Raw genomic sequence first — 13,959 nt, forward strand, 5'->3', positions numbered from 1 at the left:
AATCCTACTGGAGACACATATCAAATGATCAGAAATTTTAAAAGTTGTGTTTGGGTAATATTAGCCGATAATCTACACAGGGGCATTCTTAATTTAAGCTTGACCATTTATTAATGGGTTCATTAATGGTATTGATTTAAAAAATTTTTTTTAATTGGGGAACAGTGTGTTTTTTTAGAACCCATCAACTCCAAGTCAACTTGCTGTTTTAATCTAGTTGTGGAGGGCACAGCATCGGTGGCCCATGCGGGGATTGAACCAGCAACCTTGGTGTTATGAGTACTGTGCTCTAACTGCCTGAGCTAACTGACCACCCCAATTTTTTTTAGTTTTTATTGCATTTTTGGTGTCATCACAAGTCTAGAAAGGTCAGACAGATCCAGGACAATAAGTGCTCAGAGAAACTTCCTGAAAATCTAGTGATTATCTAGGCACACAGGGCACAAATCTTCTGTTTCAATAATTTCATGACCTCTTGGTATTTGAATCTCAGAAAGTAGGCTGATTTCCATCTCTTGAAATATACCTCACAGGGTTTTCTCAGGTTTCATTGTGTAGGTGACATACTATAGAGGTCTAGTAGTACCAGAAATGAAATATGCCCTATGACTGATATGATGACAGCTTGTTTTCCTGGTGAAATCCCAGCCTTCAGGTCAGAAAAGAGATGCCCTAGGTATGAGGTCAACCAGGCAAGGAGCTAGCAACCTTTCAACATGACGGCCCTTGACGGTTACAGAACATCTTTATTCTAAACCTCTACAAGGCATAATCAGAAGAAATAAAAAGGGCCAAAGCATAAACACAGACCCACAGCGATTGTTGGCACTCACAATCACGTGGCATTATGCCTAGAGAAAGAAAGGCAATAGCTGGTATCTTTTACTTCCACGAATTGCTTCTACATATTGGAATAAAAAACAGGTGGGAGTGCTTTATATCATAACAGTTGATATGCTCCATGTCATCACACTTCAGGCTAGGCCTGTCCAAGTTTATAAGCTCAACACAGTCCTCAGACATGCACCTAGGTTCGACCTCACCCAGGAAGACTCTCTTCAGTCTTCTTTACAGAGCATTGAAACAAACAATGGGCAGCCTTAAAATAAAAGAAGTACTGCTAAAGGGCAACAAGTTATGACAGTGTGTTAAAAATGTTTCTTCCTGTATCTATTGGGTTGTCAAAGAAGTCATGACATATTTTGTCTATGTTTTTCAAAGGTCATTTATTTATATAAAGGACAAAGATCAATCAATGATATATTGCCCATTTTGTTCAATAACCTTTTGACATCTTCCAGTGAGCTTCATAATTCCTCATTCATAGAAGGACCTGTCTTTATTTATGAAAAACTGAACAAGGTGCTGATTTACAGCCTCATCTGAATTGAACATTATACCATGCAAGGAGTTTTGAAGAGAGTGAAACAAGTGGAAGTCTGATGGCACAAGGTCAGGCGAGTATGGTGGATGTGGCAACACATCCCATCCAAGCTCCAATTATTTTAGCCGGGGGATCAAACTTGTGTGTGGTCTCGTGTTGTCACGATGGAACACAAGTTCTTTACAATTAACAAGCTCTGGATGTTTCTGGATGATGGATTTGTTCAAACTGTCCAATTGCCAACAGTACACATTCGAATTGATTGTTTGGTTCCTTGGTAGGAGCTTGAAAAACACAACACCTTTAAAATCCCACCGCACTGAGAACATAACCTTCCTCTGATGAATGTCTGCTTTTGATGTCGTTTGAGGCAAATCATCACGTCAGGACCAAGACCTCTTGTGCACCACATCATTGTAAACAATCCACTACTCATCACCAGTTATCAGTCACTTCAAAAAAGGATCATTTTCCTCACGTTTAATGAGCATATTGCTGATGTTTATACACGTCATCAAATGAACTTCTTTGAGTTCATGCAGAACCCAAATATTGAGCTTGCTTACATGTCCCAGTTTCTTCAGGTGGTCGTGAATGCTTGAATGATGGATGTTCAACATTTCTGCAATCTCTCATGTCATGTAACGTGGGCTTGTCTCGACCAATACCTTTATTTCGTCGTCATCAACCTTGGTGGGCCTCCCTGACCAAGAAGAGTCATTGAGATCCAAATCACCAGCACAGAATTTTGTGAACCACTGTTGGCACTGACGTTCTTGTAGAGCATTGTCACCATAAACTTTATGAAACTTTTCACATGCTTGATGAGCGTTCTTCCCTTTATGGAAGTAAAACAGTAAAATATGGCAAAAATGCAGTTTGGTCTTCCATTTTCAACTTATTGTAAAATCTCCAAAACTCAACTAAATCACTCAATTTTTTTTTAGAATGAAGCTAGAACTGTCAGCTGTCAAACGATGTAGCAATAATATAGAAGCGAATGACTCTTGTACTTCCAAAAATGAACTAGTGCCATCTGTCACAAACATGCATCATGACTTTTCCGACAACTCAATACTTAAAGAATGATGAAGAATTATGTACTCCTGATATATTTTACATTTAAAGGTTTTCTGATAAATTTTATAGTTGCGAAGCATGTAGCTTCTGATGTATTGTATGCTGTACATGTGCATTCAAGATCTTTTCAACAAAACTTTGAAGTTACAGATTTAGGGCATTCAATTTATTGAAAATATCTACCATATAGTCTAATTGAAAAGGCAATTTTCATTGTCAAACTAATAAGGGAATCAGGAATACTTTGTGTCAGAAAAAAACAGTAATTTAAACACATCAAGTAATTGTTTAATACGCATTCTCCCTTGACAACCTTCTCCCTTCTGAATCTTAACTGTGAGAAAGAGAAAGAGAGAGATTAAGAAAGAACCAAGTGTGTCACCAGGATGGCATAAAGCCACTGCTCTTCAATATTCCTTATCCAGGCTTTCTTGGTTTTCTTTCAGGGGACTCTTCCTCTCGAGCGATATGTTCTTGATTTGACCTTTTGTTTTTATTCCCAGATCAATGGACCTTGGTAAAAAGATTGGGGGTGGGTCGTCAGTGTCTGCCTTTCTTTTTAAAGTGAAAGTGGGGATGTGACAGAAGAACCTGCAACCACAGAGAAGTTCTCCGGCAGAGTATTTTAGAAAGGGTGATAAGGAAGTTGAAAGTCTGAAAAGTTATTCTCTCAAAGCTTCCAATACTGTGTTCAGCTTCAAAAGTCATCCTTACTCCCAGCAGTAAGCAAACCATTTTTGAAAGTCACTGTTCCAAGTCGTCTGCAAAGAAACAGATAGAGTGTTGTTTCCAAGACGTGTTTATGAATTTCTGGGTCTTCTTCCCTTCCTCTTCTCTTTTCCTCCCTCCCTCTCTCCCTCCCTCCCTCCCTCTTTTTATCAATTGATAGGAACAAGGACCACCTATTTTTCCTACACTATCTGATGCTCCTACAACCATTAAAATTCCTCTTCCCCAAAGTGAGTAGAAATCTATCACTATTTGCCATGCCTTAGTTTTCAGGTCTTGGGAGGGGGGGGAGTCCCTAACATGTGTTTACAATATCACATATTTTTGCAAATTTTTCAGAGAAAGGTATTTTGGTGTTCTTTTACTTAAAGAGGATGCCACCCACCCCCAAATGTATAAGCTTTCCACCCTGTTAGTGTTTCCAGATTTAACAAATAAAAATTCAGGATGCCCAGTTAAGTTTGTATTTTAGATAAACAATTAATAACTTTTATTATTCTGAATATTGCCTGGAATACACTTCTGCTAAAACAATTATTAGTTGTTAACCTGAAATTTTGTCTAGCAGATGCCCTACCTCCCTTAAAACTTTGATCCCTCCCCTGTTTGGACACCAAATGGCAAGGTAAGCCTCGCTGTTTACAATTGGATAACATATCTTTGGATTAATATAGTAAACTCTTCTCAGGCTATAATTTGAGACCTTGAAATGTTGTGGTGACCGATTTTATGCAATCTTATTTTTTGGCACATTTTTGCTACAGAAACACAAATCAAAATAATTTCCCAACTCTGTGGGGAAATGAGAAACTGTTTTCTGGTGAGAGAAGAGAGAACTGTGAAATGTCACTGTTGAGCTTTGTGCTGAGATCCAGCATGGAACATGTGTGTTTGGATAGGAAGCTCCACAAGTGGCTGCAGAAAAGCAATAGCAAATGGGGAAGGAGAGAATCATGGCTCAAGAATGTTTGGGTTGCAACAGGAGGTAGCAGAGCAAGTATTTCTCAAATGTTTTGGACCCTGACCTAAACTGACAGACATATTTTCCATACCAACCCAAAACACTCCTCTACATATATGTGACTGAAACAAATGTTTCATGAAACATTGGTCTCCAACAGAAAAGGAGCTTGCATGACAGTGTAAGTCAATGAGCTGGTTCCTTCACCGAGAAAATCTTGCTATGAAATCAATGTCAACTGAACAACATACTTAGTGACAGTTGATTCATGTTCTGGTTAGTTCCTTATTCTGTTACAGTGGGTAACGAAGAGTTAGAAGGTGCACCAGCCCTCAGATGACCCTTTGAGAAGCAATGCAGATAAACCCACAGAGCGGGAGCCCAGGGGATCACAGAGGGGATGCATTGTAAAGTGTGAGGAGAGGAAAGGGGAAAGAAGTGGTGAGTGCCACTTAGAACATCCACAAATACACGTCACTGAGACCAAGGGGCCTGCTTTGGAGAAGGTATGGATACTTTTCCGGGGATCCCATCTGACTAAAGGAGAAAGTCCCTTTTAGACAACCAGCTCAACAGATGTTTAGCTCCTGACTATGGAGGGCCGGGTCAAAGAAAATGTGAAGGTTTTACTATAAAGACCTGTAGTGGTTTTGCAAAAAGTGAACGTCACCTCTCACCTCTACTCTGTAATAGTTTCCTTACCGGTCTCTCCATTTCCACATTTGCTCCCTAACCCCAGCCCACACATGTATTTCCCATACAGCAATCAGGGTGATATTTCTGAACCATAAATCAAATTGTGTCACTACCCTGTGTAAAAATAGCAAACTTAGACTCCAAGTTCCTGAACATGGACTATAGCCCCGTGGGATCTGGTCCCTGCCTACCTCTCCAGCCTCACCTCTTTCCATCCCCACTTCACTCACTTCTTCCCTGCCACACTGCCCTTCTTTTAATTTCTTTTGGGTCAAAATCTTTCCTGCCTCAGGTTCTGTTCACACACTGTCCTCTCTTCTGGGATTGTCTCCACCCCCACTCTACCTACATAAGTTCTGCTCATCTATCTTTTATATGGCAGTTGACATGCTACTTCTTTAAAGCAGCCTCTGTTGAATTACTCCTGCCTCATCCATCTAAATTAAGTCCCTTTGGTTATACTCTCAACACCCTGTATTTTCCCCTTAATGTCTATTACAATTTATAATTAAATAATTATCTCTGTGTTCTTTCTTTGTTTGTTTGTTTAATACCTGTTTCCCCATTTAACTGCAGGTCCCATGAAACTAGTTCATACAACAGTGCCTAAAACATTAGCAAATGCCCAAAAATGTTTAAATGAATGAAGAATGTGATTAGTTGTTTCAAATGTATGCTAAACATTGAAAAACTGTATCTCTCTCAGCCCTAAGATTATTGACAAAGAGACTTCACACAATGTGTGTGCACAATCTGTTTATTAATGGCTACCAGTGCTGTGCTGGGGTGAACCTAATAGGCTTAAGACAGCCAGTTCTGGGTGTCTCTTCCCAATTTCACATTTAGCGACATCATGTTGGTAGCCGTGATGGAAGTATTTATACCACGAAAATCAGCAAATGCTACAAACCAGGACTCTTTCCCCCCCCCCTTTGGAGAGCCAGTTTACCACTGGTGTCTGCTATATGCCCAGCATCATGTTAGGTATTATGAAGCCACCACTAAAAATAAGTCAAAGTCCCTGTCCAGCAATAGTTTCCAGCCTAGTTTAGAAAATATACATCAGGAATCAAGAATAATCGGTACAGCTGTGCAGTGTGAGTGCATCTGTGGTCAGAAAAGGATGAGATCAGTATGGGTTGGAATAGGTACCAGCTGACATCTTTGAAGCCATGCACATTTCTACTTCATCCTCCCATTCACCTCTCCAACCTGCTGGATGCTCTGGCAAGGAGATGACTTCCCTTAACTTGGCTCTCAATTTCTTAATTTGAGAAATGAAATGGTCCAACTTGATTGTCTCTAAGGTCCTTTGTAGCTCAGAAAAATTGCACGGCTCTAAATAGTTAGATGTGTGAACCATATTTCTAAGTGAGTCTGAAAAGAGACCAGGCAAACACCATTGTGAAACATCCTTTCCTGTGATTAAAGGACTCTCAGGGATTTCATGTGAGGATAAAAGGGTGAAGGAAAATGACCCTCTTGCTACAGAGTGAGGTCAGTTTTCTGCTAGCCAAAGAAGAGATCTCGCATCTGAGAATAGCAGAACTCATGGGTTTTCCTCATGAGCATCATTTGGTAAATCCAGTAACCATTTGACAGGAAAATAAGGTCACTATTTTTAAGTCAGCAGAAAAAGGACAGAGCAGAAAGACAGAAAGATGATTCATCCAGTGTCCAGAGTGCCCAAAATTGACTGGAGAAACTAATCAAATCAGACTAGATAAAGCTGATGCTGCCTTGTATCCCCTGTGCCTGGAAGCCTTGTCGGAACTGGTCTGCCACACACCCTGACTAAGGATACAAGCTGACTCCATTGTCTCCTTCTGACAAGCAGTCCAATTGCATGCATTTCAATTATTGGATTAAAAAATATTGCCATTAAGTATAACACAAGGCTTTTGATGATGCTAAGTAGTGGCAAAAGGCTGGTGCCTATTGGAGAGAACTACTCCCAGAAATCTGTGGAAACCACAGGTGAGGCTGGTTCTGGGCTCCCCCTCCCTCTCTGCCTCCCCCACAGCCCTAAAGGCAGGAACAGCTGCTGCCAGGTTGGATCCTGCAGCCCACTCATCTCAAACCACCCTGAGGCTGCAGGAGAGCAGGAAGCCAACCTGACTTGCTTTCCCCATTCAGTACAGCCCAGCTGCAGCTCTGCCCTGCTGCAGGCAGCCATGTTGGCATTTGGCTCAGGGAGAGGCAGGGCTGGAGTCTTTTGAGTCCGGAGTTACCCAACCCAGCTGCTGTGGCCACGGCAACAAATGACGGTCAGGACTAGGCTACTCCAGAGGGCAACTAGACATTTGTTTGGGCCTGAATTTTTTAATCTTTTCAGTTAAAGAATGAATACAATGAAGATTTGGTGCTGAGGATGGTTCAGTTCACCATAGATTTGACGAGTGTCTGCACCAAGGGTAGAAAGGTGAGAACAGTAGGCCAAGGGGATTAAGAACACCGTTTGTGCATTTGAAGAGTTCACAGTCTAATGTGTGAGATTTTACATGAACAAATACTTTCAATGAAACAGGATACATGATAATATGCACAGGTTGCTATGGGAGCACAGAGGAGGGATCTTAGACCAAAAGGAGCTGTCCCTTGAGCTGTGCAGTGAAGGATGAGGAAGAGCCAGATAAAGCAAGTTAGAAAGAGAGTTCCAGGTAGAGGGACGTGCACAAAGCATTAAGAGCACAGCACTATTGGGGAACCACAGGAAGTGTGGTATAGGAGAGGTGGAAAGCGGAAGGCAGGGCTTGGGAGACACACAGCTGGAGAGGGAAGCAGCAGTCAGGTGAGGAAGGGACTTGAGTGGCTGGGTAAAGAAACTGAGCTCTGTTCTGTAGGACTTCAGGAGCCATTGAAGAAAGGACACTGAGTAAGGAAGTTATACAATCAATTTGCACAGATAGACCCCTCTGGTGGAGGGAGAGGGGATTCAAGGAGAGTGAGACTAAAGGCAGGCAGTTGCATGAGGGTTGTGCAAAGATATTGGTGCTCCACGGCAGTGGACGTGGTGGTAGAGATTGAAAGGGGAGGGCAGGTCTGAGAAGGATTCAGGAGGTAATATCAGAAGGACTAGAAGATCTTGATGACGGGCTGAATGTGGAGTGTGGATGGTGAGGGAGAGGGATTTGGTTATGATGGCTGCTGGGTTTCCTGCCTGGGTGATGTGGGCAGAGCTGCATTTCTCAAAGGATGTGCCTTATCACACCAGCTCGCCTGGATGTGAGAAGGTATTGTGTCTAAGTGGCAGCGTCCTCAGATAAGTTTGAGAAATGCTGTCTTAAACCAAACTAAACCAGATTTCCGTATGGCAGGACTTCTCAAAGCCTGTAATATGTTGCTGCTGCTACTGCTACTACTACTACTAATAAAAACTATCATTATTAATAAATGGAACATGAGTTCCACTTATTATGTACTCTTTGAACAATTTGGAAAGAAGCAAAGTCCCTGAGAAAACTGTTCTGAAACTTGAAAGTAATCTGTGAATAAGCACGCAAATATGAACTAATAACATAATATAGAACAAATAACATGGTCATGAAGCAAGAAGCTCCTAGTGCAGGTGATCTGATCCAAAGGCATTGTGGGACATGGCCAGGTGCAAAGCTAAATATTTGATATACATGATTTCAGGTTCCCATAGCAACACTATGGGATAGGAATTTTTTCCCTATTTTACATGTGGGGTGACTAGGGATCATAAAGATTAAATAACTAACCAAAGATCATCACACATCTAGTAAGGAGTAGACACTCACCTGTAAAATTACATCTTATCATTTCTATGTGCTAATATATTTAGTTAATCTGTAAGGAAGGGAAGAATCTAGCAAACTGTGTCCCCCAAATTTAAGTGGCCACAGAACCCTCCGTTTATTGAGCATCTCACGAGATTAGCGGTCCTTGGAGTGCATTTTGTGGAAAGTAGTGCTGTTAACTAAGATCAGGAGTACAAATTGATAAGAAAAGAATTATATTTATGCAAATCATGGTACTGTAAGCTTGAAAGCTGTCATACTAGAAATACAGCTAACGTGTTATAGAAATTCAAAGTGGACAGAGATTATTTCCAATATTGGTGTTCAGGGAAAATGGTCAGTTAAGATGTTATCAGCTTCAAGTAACAGAAAACCCAACTAGAAGTGGTTAAACAAAGAAATTTGTTAGAGCATGTAACAAATGTCCAGAGGTAGAGCCGTTCTACTGTTGGTTAATTCCTTGGCTCAACTTCATCATCAAGGATGCAAGTTTTTTGTTTTTGTGCTTTGCCATCTTCAATTGATCTCTGAGGCCCCAAGGTGGTTCGCACAGCTCTAGATGTTGGATGCAAACAGAAGCACAGGCTGCCAGGGCTGATATCAGAGTAGTAAGACTCTTAGCAAAGAGTGATTGCCAAGGGAGATATTATATGATGTCACTAAGAAAACATCTCCTTATGCTCCAAGAAGAAAGTGACACTGCTGCTAAAGAGCATTTCCAACATTCCTTGAGTCCATTGCCATATATGGATTGAACAGGGCAAAGTGAACACAGACACAAGGCACTTGGGTTGAAAGAGATGAGCTGCCATGAGCAAGCTGGCAGCTGGTGCTCAGCTGAGCACGCTGGAGGGAAGCCAAACCCCTATGAGCACTGTCCTGAAAGCCAATTGTGAGTCAGCACACGACAAGGACTGATAACTTCAAAATAAGGGCCATCGCAATGCCAGGAGCATCCTGCTGCAGATGGCCAATGCCAGGAGCACCGTGGATCCAGAGATACAGAGATGATCAGAGTTGGTCATCAGTTCCTTAGTGGATTATGTGATAGATTGCCACATGGGACCTCCAGCAGGAGGTCTGCTGAGTGTGCGGGCAGCCAATGCTCAAAAACGATATTGTTATCTTCATAACTGAGTGATCAAAATCCTTCAGAGTTTGTTACTTAGAGGTATCTGGACTAGGTGAGACCTATCTCTGGCTCTGATTGCTTCTAAGAATCAAAATGAACAGAATTTAAGAACTGTGCCCTATAGAGACTCATGTCTAAATTACAAAAGCACTTGGTAAACTGGAAGCCACCATGCAAATGGTAGCCTTTATTGTTAGGAAACGTTGAATAAGCTCTTGGAGGAAAATAAAATGAAAAAAAAGAAAAGAAAAGAAAAGAAAAAAGAGGATTCAAAATAAAGACATGTAAAAGATGGTAAATGTGGAATAATTTATATAGAACACAAAGTCATCTAAGAGAACATCTCTGGTGTCAGTTTTCTGTTTTTCAGTAGCATCAGAGATAGAACTGTCGGATTCTCCCCTTATGCGCAAATATTAACGCGATGGAATATCAGGGCAGAAAGAGTTGGAGGGCATCTCACACAGTGGCCTCTGGAACAGCTCTCTAGTCTTGTAGCTTGGAGTTTCAAGTTTTCAGGCAGAAGATGACAGTAATATCGCACCCAGTTCAGATTTTATCTGCAAGTGTTAAAAGGCTGCTGAGAAAGGAGTGCTATGTTGAAGAGCAGAGTTTTCACAAACAGAACAGCTCAACCTAAATGATTTTGGAAAGAAGTTGCAGAGGGGTATGCGGAGGCCAAAGACCTAAAATGGAAAAGCAGGAAGGAGGGACTGGGGCTGGAGAGGCAACAAAAGTTTATGGGCTTGCAGCTGCTCTGCTAAGTGCTCTCACTTGTCAAGTCATTTAATCAGGAAGGTATAATTTCAAGGCCATATCAAATGACATTCAGACTTATAAAACAGAATTTATGTTGCAGGCTAAAGCAATATCAAACTCTGCAGGAAGCGACGCAGCATCTGCCCAAGAGATGGACGTGGGAAGGAGGGCTCTCGCAAGAGTTTGTCTCGGAATAATTCATAACCGAACGCTGGTCAAAGTTATCGGAAAAAGAGAGGATATGCTGTGGTCATAAGGAAAGACTTTATTAAGTCTTATTAAAAATAGGTCTTGTGGGGCCTGTGGGATTTTTTTCTCTTGGCTTCATGTTACAAGTGGAGGGGCCTACAGTTTCTTATCTCACCAATTCCTCCTTCTCTCCAAGGACGGAGGAGTAGCTTATATGATTGGTGGGCTTGAAAGAAGCTAAAGAACCCTGTCTCAGCCCCTTTCTCCTTCCTCTTTGGGGGTTCTGATACCCCTCAGAGAGCACATGTCCCACTGTACTGCTCCATGGCACCCAGAGGGGATGCCTGAACAGCTGGTGCTGCCATGACCCATTGGGAACCTAAATCTAATTTGGGGATGCATACTGGGGAATCCACTGTTGCTGCATTTGTCAGCCATGTCTTCCAAGTCCAACCAACCCCGTAGCAGAAACACAGGGGATATTTTTATTTCCACCTGCCTGGCTTCTACATCTACATCTCATTGTTTCTAAACTCAAGGGTCTTGGGAGGGCTACTATTGCTGACCCCCTCGAACCCCAACATCAGGGAGTGAAGAAGAAACACCAGAATCAAAACTTTTAAGAATACAATCAAATGTAGTGTGTGTAAACTTATTTCACTAAGTAAAGTCCTGATTCAATTGCCTGGCATTCAAGGCCCTTTATGATCTGAAACCAGTATATCCTTGAATGTGACCTAACTCTACTTCCCTGTGTGCAAACCACCTCTGATAGCATCAGACAGAAACACACTCAGCACTCTATTGTCTCTGTGCCTTCACTCAGAGTATTGCCTCCAAATGGAAAGCCTTTTCCCCAGTTTTTCATATCTATATCTGATCTACATGTTCTTCAAGGACTAGCCCAAATTTCACCAAATCCATAGCTGCTTCTGTAGCAGGTTCTATTGAGAGATTCTCTACCCAACAGTCACCCCCACATTCTTCTTCTTCCCTGAGCCCCAATTTTCTTTAGTTCTCAGGTGGCTATATACGTCAGGTAAGGCAGCCTTGCTGTGAACCTTGAATAGCTTAACCAAACATGGTAGTGCCAGTCGCCTGCCAATGACTGATTTAGGAGTGAACGTGTGACAAGGCTTTGAACAACCAGCCATTTAGAAAGAAATTCAAGGCTTGTGAAATATTTTGCTCCTGACTCTTGATACTCTAAAAACTACCAAAACTCCTTCAACACCTGAAGTTTCTCGTTTAGCAGCATTTTAATCTTACTCCTCTTTCTCTAGTAAGCCTGCTACATACTGCCTTTTCTCCTTTCCTTTTCTTGTATTTTTAAGGACGTTCCATTTCATTCTTCCTTGCTTTTTTTTTTCCTTTCCCTCCCTTGACTTTCTTTCTCACAACCCTGACTCACAGGGTTTGTACCTGTTTTCTTTTTGTTTTGCCTCTCCGCCCTCCCCCCCCCCTCCTTCAATGGTATATTCCAGTGAATTCTCTCCCAGTCGGGAATATCTATCTTGCTTTGTAAATCCTTTGGCTCTGCTCTCTTCCCTGACAAATTTCTGTATATCACATGTTCTCATGGTCCACCTCTTGGATACCTTTTATTTTCTTCCTATTGTTGTCTTCCTAATCCTGTCTTCAGACAGGATTAATTTCAGCCTTTATCTTTCACTTTAAATCAGACCATCTTTCATCTTCCTTGCATACAAATAATTTCTTGCATATCACTTCACTGAGCTTACTCCCTTTTTTTTTTTTTCACAGAACACAAAACACCTTTATTACATGGACTAAGCTAGGAGGGAGGATGATTTATTTGCCGTTACGGGCCTTGATTTTCCTCAGATAGAACTCCAGCTCCTTGCCCTCTAGCACATAGCCATCTGCTCGGCCACACTGGCCTGGTCTTGAAGCGATGCAAGCAAGAAGCTTGCCCTGCTGGAACTGCTCCTCTAGAAGACTGCTGATTTTGGCATTCTTTTTCCTTTCATCGTATTTCTTCTGAATTTTCTTTGATCGCTTTTTGCTTAAAATCTCTTCCTCCTCAGGAGTCAGCTTGGCCCCTTTCTTGCGGCCTAGTGGCAGTGCATAGTGGGACTCGTACCACTGTTGGTACGGTGTGCTGTCAATGAGCGCGATGCAGTTCTTTACTAGGGTCTTGGTGCAGACCAGTTCGTTGTTGGATGCATTGTAGACCACATCAATAATCCTTGTTTTGCGCGTACAACACTCGGAGCCCCAGGAGAAGTCCCCCACATCCAGCCTCAATGCACGGTACTTCTTGTTGCCTCCACGCACACGGACTGTGTGTATGCGGCGCGGGCCAATCTTAGTGTTGGCAGCGGGGCGTCCCAGCTCATATTTTCGCTTCTTGTGGTAGGGCTTTCTCTTGCCCCCGGTCTTGCGGTGCTTGTGCCAGTTGTCCCGAGAGATGCCCATGGCTCAGTGCCAACTGGAAAAAGCAGCTTACTCCCTTTTTAATGTGAAGTACAAATGCGCAAACTAGAATAGGTAATCTTTGATCCTGTTGTCTGACCTTCTGATTCTAAATATTTGGTTTCATGGATCACTTCATTACTTCTAGTCCTTTCACTTTTACCCAAGGTTATAGTTCAAATTTTATTCCAAAACCACCTTCCTGAACTAAGTAGGAGTGGTTCCCAAACCTTAAGAACTTGAAATCATTTTCTCTTTCAGATTACCTTGTAGGTTGTAAGTAGAGATGTTTCTTCCTAATTCATGCTGCAATCCCATATTCACAGAGGTGGGTAGGATCTTTTCATCAGCTTCACTTGAAAGTAAAGCAGAGGGGAGATCTAATCAGGGCTGAAAGCAGTTGCCCCTTACCACCAATCCTAAATTTTTATGAATTTATGAGACTTACATTCATTATTTCTAACACAGAACCTTGTCCTAAGTGTGTGATGTGCCCTCAGGTATTTGCTACTCGTGATATAAAGTCATCATTGGCTACCTCGGCATTAAAAATGTTTTTTCTTTCATCTTTAACTCATCCCTTTGATGTTTTTGATTTAAAATGAGTGGAGTATATTGATACAGGAAAACATGTGTATGATTTATAAGGAAAATAAAAGTATAGTTTGAGAGCAGGTGCTCGAAGTTTTCATTGCTATGGTTCATGATCAAAATTATTTAAAGACCACTCCTTATACTCTACTACTAGGTGTAAATTCCGATTCCATGGTATGGCCAGGACTTCCTAGGTCCTTTGTGTGCTGAAAAAAATGTGGAATGAGGAGATTAG

General features: G+C 41.8%; 1 pseudogene; it reads right to left on the minus strand.

The window, feature by feature from the left end:
• Window positions 1–12,439: 12,439 nt before the first annotated feature.
• On the minus strand, window positions 12,440–13,137 carry LOC109386243 (40S ribosomal protein S8 pseudogene; annotated as a pseudogene).
• Between the last annotated feature and the right edge of the window lie 822 nt (window positions 13,138–13,959).

This window comes from Hipposideros armiger, unplaced genomic scaffold (assembly GCF_001890085.2).
Source record: "Hipposideros armiger isolate ML-2016 unplaced genomic scaffold, ASM189008v1 scaffold_130, whole genome shotgun sequence".
Classification (NCBI taxonomy): domain Eukaryota; kingdom Metazoa; phylum Chordata; class Mammalia; order Chiroptera; family Hipposideridae; genus Hipposideros; species Hipposideros armiger.